General features: G+C 37.0%; 1 non-coding gene across 1 annotated transcript; it reads left to right on the top strand.

Annotated features, from left to right (window-relative positions):
* Positions 1 to 11,185: 11,185 nt before the first annotated feature.
* LOC116640144 lies at positions 11,186 to 11,332 on the top strand. Its single transcript, XR_004300973.1, has one exon. It is a non-coding gene; the product is annotated as a U4 spliceosomal RNA (small nuclear RNA).
* The last annotated feature ends 420 nt before the right edge of the window (positions 11,333 to 11,752 follow it).

Genomic DNA, 11,752 nt, shown 5'->3' with positions numbered 1-11,752 from the left:
GATGGAGATCAGACAAAGCAGTTCACCTAGGTTCATATAATAAAAGATGAACAACTTTAGGTTGCAGCTAATTTAAAGTGTATCATTCTTCATCACTGCATACCTTAAGTGGTGAATTTTATGGATTCTTTTCGGAGAAATTGGTTATTTATTGGTGGTCATGGAATTATATGAAGTCGACACAAAAATAAATAGCAAAAATATTTTATGTTTGAACTTCCACCAAATGAGTTTAATTTGTATGCAGCCAAAGTCCTGGAGACCATGCATTGCATACAGCAGCTTTGCCCCACATCAAAAACACTCTAGAGATCAAAACAAAATCAAGTTCTGAAGGAATTCTCTTATTCTCCTTCTTAATATACCTGTTTTTGTTTTCTCCATGGTTGTGTCCATTCAAGGCAATATAAAAATCTGTGGACACTATTGACATTTGAGTGACTCCATCTTAACCTTAGAAGTAGGAGTGGTAGTTAATGAAACTGTGGAAAGTCTGACATCTGAGGAAGAGTCTGCGATTGGAATCTGAAAACCTGAAGCTGTGCTGAGAATGAAGGACCTTTGTAAGCTTTCAGCCTCCCTCTTGCAGAGGGGTGTGATTGCTGTCACAGGATTGGATTTATGTGGCGACATTTCCCCTTCCCTTTGTATGAGATCAACATGAAGATCATTGATTGTCCTCGTTAAGCCTGCCTGAGCCAAAGGACAATGACCTTTCACATGTTCTATCATCTGTGGGGTGGGTTTGTCCCGGTCTTCTTGCTTTGTTTTCTCAGGGAAGGAAAATCCAGAGCCAATCAAACTGTAAGATCCTGACTGGGTTAAAGCCAGGCCGGGGTTACTTAAGCAGCGCTAACACTTCCATAGATCATTTCTGTGACAAAGATTGAAAGGAGAATAGAAAATAGCACAACAGGATTCAATTCACATGGCAAAAGGAAATTGTGCAAAGTTTAATCCATTCCTATCACAGTCTCAAGATTGTAATCTCCTTGGATGCTGAGCCTAGGAAAGACTTTTTTCTACAATACGCATCATCAAGTTGCTTTAGAAGCGGTGCTGCGGGCTGGAGCGAGGCGGCACAAGTTATATAACATGCAATTTAAGATAATGGCCTTTGAAAAGGAGAAATTAATATAAACAGACGAGCCCAACAAAGCTTCAGTCATCTAGAAGGTAGTTTCCATCACCACTGACATTAAACAATATCACCCCCACCGAGCTTACACTATGTTTATTATCATTTAATTTCTTGCCCAAATCGGCACTTTCTTATCATGATGTCTCAGGGATTGCAGGCTCTGTTATGACTACAATTGGTAGAAAAATGCATTCATCTAAGTGAGTAACAAGATACAAAAATTGAGCTCTCTATCTTAACCTTTTGTGGCTTTAAACATTCTACTAACAACATTAGCAAAAATGGAAGCTATAGCGTTTCCATAATTATCCCAGCACTGGCTTTGTTCTTATAATGATAGAATCCATACTTTCAATTTGGAGTGCTTAATAATAGCAGCTGTCTTGTCTGCTCAACTGTGGGGTTTTAGGACTCCCATAATTATTCATTTTCACTCACTTGACAGTGGGCGTTTCCTTGTAATATTTCAGGCCACATCAGAAGATAGAATTTTAAAATCCTTTTAAGTGTTCTGCTATACATAACAATATTGAATTATGCATTAATAAACCAAATTTAATTGACTTGGAGGTACATAAGCCGTAATTAACACTATACCTCAATACTAAAACTGATTGCCACAAATCAGCAGACACACACAAATGCAGGCGTAATGATTATACCGTTAATGTATGAAAGCCCGATGTCTCTTGGTCCCTAAAACCACACGCTCTGTTTTTTTCTTCACTTTCTGCCTTGCTCATTCCTTCCTCATATATTTGCTACTGGTTTTCCTTCTCCTCCTTCTCTTATTTTTCAAAACATTTCATTTTAGAATAATTTTAGATTTATGGAAGAGTTGCATGGATAGTACAGGAATGCCGCCTTTTGCTGAGCCCTCCTCTTATTTTTTACTGAAGTTTATTAACGGGTAGCTGAAAGATAAAGGGGAAAAACAGAAACCTACCCACAGAAAATACAAATGGCACTCCGTCTTTCTGATATGCATTGAGCTAATTACGATAATAAATAAAATATGAATATTGGGAATAAACCGGGTAAATCATTTTTCATTATTATGGAGTCTAAATGAACGGGTTGTTTTGTAGTGAGAGGATACAACATACATGCATACATGTACTGCTGCAAACAGCAGTGTGCTTTATGATGATGGGTGAAAATTATATGTTTCCGAGTGTGTTTACATGTGCCGAGAGCGTGGTTCCAAAGATGAGGAAGGTAGTTTACATGGCAAGGCTGCAGAGATGCTGGAGAGGATAATTGAGAGAGGGAGGTTTTTATGATATAATAAGGTGCAGAGTGTGTATGAGAGAGTAGGGAGAGGGTGAGTGAGTGGGGGATGGGCAATAGTTATATGATGCTTTCAGGACCGTTATGCTTGCATTGGTAGACTCTTTAATGGTTTTTCATGTGAAGGAACAGCTTCCAGGGTTAGTGCAGAGGTAAAGCCTCCCATTGTGTGTGACGGTCTGTATTTAGTCTGAACAGTTCATCCTGATTTTTTAAAAAACACAGTATCTTATATATATACATATACATACATATATATGTATTATATATACATATATGTATATATATTGTATACAATTATAAAGTGTACATTTAAATTTTATAATTGAAAATGACTAAAATAACCTTTATTAAATCTTTTAGTCCTTCCACTATATAAAATTTTGAAAATTCTTAATAGTAGGAGGAAGAAATGACCTATCATAGATAGCGACTCTGAATAATTTAATGCATTTTACTTTCAATTTTGTTTTATTCATTTTTTTCTAAATTGTACCTTATAGTTATTTTAAATTCTCTTTTGTTGTTGTTTTTATTTTTTTTTAAGTCATTTTGTTTTTCACATCCAGTCATGAGACGGGGGCTTTAAATAATCCACATACAGTGCCATATCTTTCTTAAACCATACAAAAATATGATAGAAAATGCCTCTCACTATGCGGAGGCACACATGTAGGTGTGACCACTGAAAAGCATTAAAGAGACAGTTCCAAAGATAGAAAGTTTCTACTGACTCCCAAACACATGTTCTGCTATATTCCCTACTGAAGGACAGGTATTGTTTTATAAGTGCAATCTAAGAACTCTTGATGCTAAATGTAAACTCTCTTCTCACCCATGCCATTTTGACTTAGAGCTATAGCTTTTCTTTTTTCATGATATCTATATCCCTACACTCAGACTTTATCCGTCTTTACCCTATTGGTACAACCCCTAACACCCCTAACACCATGATCAGTCAAAATGTTTATTGGTTAAATAAATAAGTTTATTTATAAGGAGGGTGTATCAGTCAGTGTTCTCCATAGAAACAGAACCAATGGGAGGGAGGAGGGAGAGAGAGAGAGAAAGAGAAAGCAAAAGGTTTATTAGGAAGGATTAGCTCATATGATTATGGAGGCTGAAAAGTTCTGCAGTCTGCCCTCTGTAAGCTGGAGGCCCAGGATAGCTGGTGGTGTAGTTTTACTCCAAACCCCCAAAGGATTGATAACCTGGGAGCCAGTGGTATAATTTGCACTCTGAGTCAGAAGACCCAAGAACCAAGAGAGCCAATGTCAGAGGACAGAAGAAGATTGATGTCCCAGCTCTAGTAGAGCAAATTCTTCCTCTACTTTTCTGTTCTATTCAAGCCCTCAATGGATTGGAAAATTCCCACCCACATTGGGGGGCGGTGATCTTCTTTACTTAGTCTACCAGTTCAAATGCTAATCTCTTCTGGAAACACCTTCACAGTCAAAACTAGAAATAATGTTTTTACCAGCTCTCTGGGTATCTCTTAGCCCAGTCAAGGTGACACATAAAATTAACCATCGCAGAGGTTTAGTATTAAAAATTGTCCAGAGAAACTGAAGCAGGGTGACAGACTGTTCAAAGATGCCAGAATTACTAAACTATTCTAAGAGCAAAGACTGGTCAGGACGTCGGCCGTGATCCCATTTCATAGCAGTGCCATTAAAACATTTAAGAAACATCAGTTAATTGAGTTATGCTACACAGTTCTTGTGTCTACGTCTTCAGAGAGTCACCTAGGATATAGTAAAACCTACTTTCCCTGGATATTAGAACCAGAGTGGGAATCAGGAATCAGCCTCAAGTTTACTAGATGCTTGGCAGCATTCCAGTGGACATCTCAGTAGTTTGAGGATAGCTGCGGTGTATAAGCATGTCCACATAAGTGTATTTAAATGTAAATGAGAAACAAACATCATGTGCTATTTTCAGGGAGAGATGAGCATATCATGGAATGACACCAAGTAGAACAGGGTGTTGCAGCTCCAAAGTCTGGAAAACTTTCGCTTTTGTTGGTAAATATCGTGATCTCAATATAGGTACAAAAGTAAAATTAAATAATAAAACAAAAACATAAAGTAAAATAAAATGAAGCAATTTATATGACCTAATGTAACTCATTCAGGTCAAAAGCACAATAATTTACTGAGAATCTGTGGCTCCCGTGGTCTAACAGCCTCAAGAGCATTTCTCTAAACCTGTGGTTCAAAATATTCATTTCAATTTAATAAATATCTATTTAGTACTTATGATGTGCCAAGAACCATATGAGATGCTGGAGATAAAATACTGAATAAGACAACAGAGCATACAGGTCTATGGAGCTTATCCTCCAACAGCAAAGTGAACATTAAACGTACAATTACAATGAAAGGTGATTGTCGCTATGACAGAAGTGCTGGATTAAGTAGAGAAACAGAGCACAGTTGTGCATAATTGCGGTGTTAGGGAAATCTTCCCAGGCAAAGTGACAGCCAAACTACAACCTAGACTACAGGTAGGGTTTAACCCATTAAAGCTGGGATAGCAGGATGAGAGAGGGGAGCAAACAAAACGAAATCTAGCTGAAAAGAAGAGCATATGTAAAAGCTGTGAGGACTGAGTGATGTGTGTCTATTCCCTATATTTTAAGAAACGGAGCAGTAAGAGAGGAGACTGGAGAGCTAATCAGGCCTTATTTTCCATATATTCTGTGGGAAGTTAATAGGTGGCATAAAAAATACTCGAATAAATCAAGGAAACATGCGCCATCCCCACAGGACTTCTCAGAGCCTTTACTGTGTTAATATGCACCACTAATCTCCAATGTTTAGAGGTCCTGAAATAAATCCCTATCTTACTGTTGTTGCACTTTTGAATTAGCTGTCTGTAGGAAGTTAGAGCTGTGACCACCTCCCCTTTCTCTTTAGTCTGGAGAAAAAAAAAAAATGGAGATCAAATGAAACTTAGGTAGCAGTCCATGATTTCTAGCTCTATTTCTGCTGGACGGTGCGTCTCACCCACTGTGCAATCCTGATTCATTCCAAAACCTTTATTTCTTTTTAAAGTGAGTTATTGGTATACATACTAATCTCCATGCAAAGTTCACGGTAGATAGAAATCATCTACCCCCCATAATGAGTTTTACCTCATTCCTAAAGGAGTGTTTTCCTGTATTGGGTGCACATTTTAAAGGCTTTGATGTATTCTTCTCCAGAAGCTTATTTTATTTGGCAGCCACAGCAAGCCCACCACAAAATGAATGAATGAGTAAATAAATATATAAATAAATAAGAATATAGGCAGCATGTTCCAAGAGCTGTACATCTTCTTGACAGAAAATCAATATACAGTGGGCCTGGAAATCGAGACCATAGAGCTAAATTTTTGTTTACCTTCCAGATAACTCCAGTTTCTGCTGTCATCAGGATGGTAAAAAGAGAGCTTCCCCACTTTCCCATCTCATAAAACCCTTTATAGGTCATGACAAGCCATTTACGATTATGTTCACTCAAATCTAAATTCTGCCCAAATACAGTTGACAGACTGCAGACAGCTAAGTGATGGGAAAGGTACAAATACATTCTGTGTATGATAATTATTTATTGATCTGCATAGTGCAATCTATTTGGACTGATAGAACAGAGGCATGAATATGTTGAGAGCTCATAATAATAATATTGAGAACAACATGGACAAGAGCATCTCCCTAGCATGTGTCAGAGTTTCAATGTTCTTGCTGGAAAAGTAAGATTTCCTTCTGTTTCAGTTCCTTTTAACAGATGGATGTTTAAAAACTAGTGGTTTCTGTTTTCACATCCAAATCCAGATTCAGGAACGTTCTTTGAAAATATATATTACCCCTACAGCCACTGTATCACAACCCCATTATTGGTGTTGTGTAAAATGTATAAATTAATTATAAATTAGGATTAAAATTTATAGTAACTTAAAAAATCAGCGTTTCTTTAAATATAAATTAGCAAAGGTCCATGACAATGAAAAGCTGTTTGGTTCTCCCATTTATTTTAGAAATGGCGGTCTGACTTCTGTTTTAAGCAAAGCTGTCTTTGGCCCGTCATTGCAATAGTCCAGCCCAGGACACATGGCTGCATGATGCCATTATGATCCAGTCTGTTAAGCAGAACTCCAGTGGGTGTCTCATAATTCTCGTAGGGCAGGAATAGCACCCTGTCTTTAAATCCAGAGGCATAAGTAAAAATAATCTATGTGCCCTATTTACCATTATATTAGTCCCAAATATGAAGGTGTCCAAGACTTATTTGCCAAGCCTGTTCTATTCTAATAAGTCTGAATTAGGTTCCAGGAATTTTTTTTATTTTTAGTAGTATTTCAGGTAGTTCTAATGCAAGTGCTCCTCCAGCTTCGAGCTGTTCACCTTTGTATCCTTGGTACCCAGCATATGGCCTAATACATTTCAGTTGGGCTTTGCCTTAGAATTAACACACGTTAGTTTATGCTCAGTGCATTTGCCAGAACTAGCATGTAGCCCTACCAAACTGCAAGGTGCCCTGGGAGAAGAGAACTGATAGTGATGAAAATTCGGGATCACTATCTCAGGGAGTAACACACAAGAGCCATTTTTTCATGGGTTTTTTAAATGACTTTTTAGGTAATGCTCAAATACCATCCATGGACTGTTCTACTCCAGCCCCCTGTCATGGCCTCCAGTACAGCTCAACCAATACATAGGCATTGCTTTTATGGAAGAGTCAGTGAACAACAAGATCACATAATAAGCACAATATTTCTGCAGACATCCCCACAAAGACTTACATTAGTAAAGCAGGATATAGTACTCAGTACTGTACTCAACTGGTACTCGAGTACTAAGGCCGGAGTTTTAGAGTTACAAAGTGTACTTAGTGAACTGAGCACATAGTAGAAAAGTCTCCAAGAGCATATGGTTGATGCTTACATACTGCACAAAAACACTTGCATATTTAACTCAAATGACTACTAATTCTTCCAGAACTGATATCAGTATTTTGTATGTCAGATAGCACTGTGGATTGGGAAACTATTTGATTTGTCTGTGATACACTCAAAAAAGAGGGAGAGGAAGAAGGTTCACGTGTAATCATTGTTACATGGGAATAGAATAGAAAGCCAGTGGACAGTTTTAAAAATTGTCTTAAATACAAAAGAATAGGTAAACTGGATGTTTAAGATCAGTCAAAAATTGATTTTTTAAGAAACTGAAGCCTACAGTTGTTTTCTTACTATATGCAGACTATAACAACTAGTTACACATTTAGCTTAAAAGCAGTATGTTTTCACTCCAGAGTTTTAAGTAAATGGTTAAAAATACTTAAGTATTACAAAAGTAATATATGCTTTTAAATAAAATTCAAACAAAATAAAAAGGAAAAATTGAAAATCTCTTCTCACTTCTTCCTTTCCAAATTCCAGATGTTAAAGTTTTGTTTCTTGACTTATATCCTTCCAAACTTTAGGTATATATATGCAAATATACCCCAATAAGCAAGAACTAGCACTTATATTTATCCACATATTATGAATACATATTGATCTGATCTAGACCTCAAGTAACATGAAAATAGAGGAGGGTCAGTAGTTCCTCAGTTTTATCCCTCATACCAAACACAGTATTTTTGTACACCATAGATCCTTAGTTGATCATCTAATGAATGAAAGACTTTTCATCTTCTTTTTCTTTTTTCTGTTTTTGAAAGACTCTTAAATTAACAATACATCTTAGAGAGTTTTTCACACAAAGCCTTATTCTTTTTAATGGTAGTATAGTATTCCATAGTGCAAATGTGCTATAATAATTTAAAATATTTTCTATTGATGGGTATTTAGGTTCTTCCTATTCTTTCACTGTTACAAATCAGAAAAAAAATTATGCATCGTATTTGTTCACTAGGATGGATATTTATGTAGAATGCAACCTTGGAAATGAAATGTTTAGGTCAAAATCATGAACATTATCAATTTTAATAGACATAAGTATAATGGTTCTCTACTTTTTTGGGAGAGTCACAGAACCATTTGACAATCTGATGAAAATCAATGTATCTTTTCTGAGTAAATGATACAGATGTCTCATATAATTATATTTCAGAAGTGTCTAGGCATAACTCCTATGTTAAGAACCTCTCTTTTAGAGTGTTACATTAAAAACCGAGGTTGATTTTGTCATAAATGATCTCAGCTTTTCGTTGCAACATGGTTGGCCAGCTTTCCTGCAGAAAACTGATGTTCTCTGAAAAGAGACTTAGAAGATCTTAGATATTACATCTCATTTGTCTCATGCAGACTTTAAGCTCAGTTTACCCAATTTCAAAGGAAATGCTTCAGCGTCAGTGCAGCAGTGTGACTATAAGATCTCCGACACTATGTCACATTAAAATCCTAGGGTAAGCCCTGATTTCATTTCCTGCTATAAGTTCCTTATCTGCTCCAGTCACAGTGATGCTACAGAAATGTTTAAGGAAAAGGGGAACACAGTCTGTTTCCAGGTAGATTGCATCAGGTTGAATTAAGTAAGAACTTTAATTTTGCCCAGCCCAAACATGAGAGTCACACTGAGTCATACAAGAAGACAGTTACTAATAGTGAGGGGAATGCTTGGTCAGCAGACACGCAGAACCCGACTTCCCAGGGAGCAACTCATACCTGCCCAGTACGGGCCAGCTGGGCGAAAGCAATCAGTTTTATAATTCTGAGCTGAAATCAAAAGAAGAAACTCTAAGGTACGCAGGACATCAACTCTCCTTCACAGACACACCCCAATTCTTCAGTTCTCTACACTCATTCGTTTCTCTTAAAGGAACAACAATAACAACAACAACAAAATTAATTAATCCTCCTGTCCATTTTCAGAGAAAACAAAGTGTAAGCTAGGGGAAGAGATGTAAGTTTCAGCTGCCCTCAAGAGGAAGGATGTTTTTTATTTAAGGGACTGTGACTGATTTACATGAGAAAAAAGTACTCTTGGTTTACTCAGCTACAAATGATAGAGAGGTCTTTTCTCATTTTACTTCTGAAAGAGGAACATTTGGATATTGCAGAGAACTGACTTTGACATCTTTAGAAAGTGGAATCACTTGGCTGGGCTCATTTCCTGGTTCCTGTGTTTTCATAGCACAGAGTTTCAAAGACAGTGTAAAGGCAACACACACTTAAAATTCTTGGTCTCCATCAAAACAAATCTGCCATTTCCTGCTTCACTTTTTTAGTGAGGCTCATTATAGTCCTAAATTTGAACCTCGTTAGAGAATAAAATCTACACCTGTCTTTAGAGCATTCCTAAAAACTAACACTCTCCCATCGTATAGTAAATGCTACTATATGCAAACTTGAGATCCATAATTAATATCACTGAATAAAAATGTTACCAGACTTGAGTTTTAAACTATGAAAGAAAAAAAGTGTAAATTCCCTCTTCACTGCCCTTTAAGAAATCTAATCGAAGTTCAATTTAGGAGGAAACAGGTTAATGCCAATACAAAATTTTAATCTAGACCCTTGTTACACAAAGGGTGCTTTCTAGCATCAGCATCACCTTCAAGCTGATTAGAAATGCACAATCTAGAGGGATGTCTGGGTGGCTTAGTTGGTTGAACATCTGACTCCTGATTTCAACTCAGGTCATGATTTAATGATGGGATGGAGCCCCACTTGGAGCCCCATGTCTGGCTCTGTGCTCAGCACAGAGTCTGCTTGTCCCCCTCCCACTGCTCCTCCCCCGCATGCATGCGCGTGCTCTCTCAAATAAATAAATAAAATAAAATAAAATAAATGCAGAACCTAGAGCCCTATCCTAGATCTACCTGTTCTTGATACGCATTTTTATAAGATCCCCAGGTAATTTGCATTTTTACAAGATCCCCAGGTAATTTGCATATACATTAAAGGTTAAGAAACACTGATCTGGGCCACTGTTGTAGAGCTACCTAGAGATGAAAAACATTTATCCCCTAAAACACACCATTGTGTGACTAACGCCAGCTACCACAGGTACAGCATTTTGACCTTACATCCGATTTTGCTTTCTGTGGATTCAGTTACCACTGGTAACTGTGATCCAGAAGCAGATGATCCTCCTGACGCAGCAGCATCAGACCTAAGGCTACATCACAAGGCCTGTGTCATGCACCGCATTTCAGATGAGTACAGTACAAAAAGGTATTTTGAGAGAGATAATACTATCTAAGGTTTCAGGCATGCATTGGGGGGTCTTAGAAAGTGTCCCCCCAAGGATAAGGGGGTGACCACTGTATTTATAGCCCTAAAGATTACAGCACTCCACATTAAATATCTGAGCAGGTCAGGTATGGAAGAGCGTGTCCTTGAGGAAATCTAATCAGAGAGGGAAATTCAAATACACACCCAGGTTCTTCGTAGCTATGTTAAGATCCATGTGCAGAAAACGTTACTGCAGAATGACCAAATGAAGACAAGAGTATGAATAAACTAAAACCAGAAGCTTTATTTGCAAAAAATGTTGAGGACTCAAAATAATAAAAACAGGATCACTTCCTTTTAGCTTAATATATTTATATTGCTAATTTAATTTATTATCAATTAAAATTAGTCTTTAGTAACTTTTATAAATTTAGTCCCAAAATAAGTATGCTATTTTTTGTTTTCTTTTTTTCTTTCTAAATACAGTCTCTGGAAAGAAGTACTAAAACTTTAATTCATACTTTCAATAAGTGCTATTAAGTGCTATTAAATACAGATACTGCTTTAGGTATTTGACATACATCACTGGGGAGCTTTGCGCAGTGGCAGTATCGTAGCCAATGAGGTTTATCTGAGGCGCGATTATTGCTAATTGACATACATCACTGAGAAAAACAAAAAGCAAAAAACAAAAAACAAGAAAAACATGTCTACCTTTGTGGAGTTTACATTCTTGTGGGGAAGCAGAGGCAATAAATACCAAAAAAAAAAAAAAAAAAGTAGATTATGTAGTGGTTTGGAAGTTAAGTACCAAGAGTGGGTAGAGATTTGCAATTTTAAATAGGAGTATCAGTTGTAAAAGTACCATTTGAGCAAAACTTGAAGGAAATGAGAAAAGCAGGAGAAAGTAGAGGGAGGACCAATTATTTTGGCCAGTGGATGATAAATGTCAATCTCTTCTATATATTTACTATTCTGCACTTAAGAAAGAACAGGGGAAGAAAGTGTTCTTCTCCTAACTTGTAATATAATCAGCAAGCCATGGCCTTCACAATAGAGGAAAACTCCACTCTGTAATTTTATATATCATTCTTTCTGGTTCAGCCAGGAGTGAACACAGAATTTATTTTTCAGTTGCATCTGAATGCACAAAAATGG

Source organism: Phoca vitulina, unplaced genomic scaffold, assembly GCF_004348235.1.
Source record: "Phoca vitulina isolate PV1807 unplaced genomic scaffold, GSC_HSeal_1.0 scaffold19, whole genome shotgun sequence".
Classification (NCBI taxonomy): domain Eukaryota; kingdom Metazoa; phylum Chordata; class Mammalia; order Carnivora; family Phocidae; genus Phoca; species Phoca vitulina.
The sequence above is the reverse complement of the archived record's forward strand: the minus strand, read 5'-3'. Positions and strand labels throughout refer to the sequence as shown.